Genomic DNA, 229 nt, shown 5'->3' on the forward strand with positions numbered 1-229 from the left:
CTGTACATTCCTGAGCAGAGACGGATAAGACAAGGGAAGCAGTTCCATTGGAGGGTGAGGAAATCAGGATGAAGCAGTCGGTGTAGAAACACACAGATGGGAATGGAACCTGAGCGTTTCTTCTCAAGGGACGCCGAGGGGTACCTGTGGGCAACTCTACCTGGACAGGAGTGAAGGAACCACGGGCCTCCAATCCAATTAGTGACTCCACTGGGCCCCTTGATAGAAG

The sequence above is a fragment of the Myotis brandtii genome, unplaced genomic scaffold (genome assembly GCF_000412655.1).
Source record: "Myotis brandtii unplaced genomic scaffold, ASM41265v1 scaffold32834, whole genome shotgun sequence".
Lineage (NCBI taxonomy): Eukaryota > Metazoa > Chordata > Mammalia > Chiroptera > Vespertilionidae > Myotis > Myotis brandtii.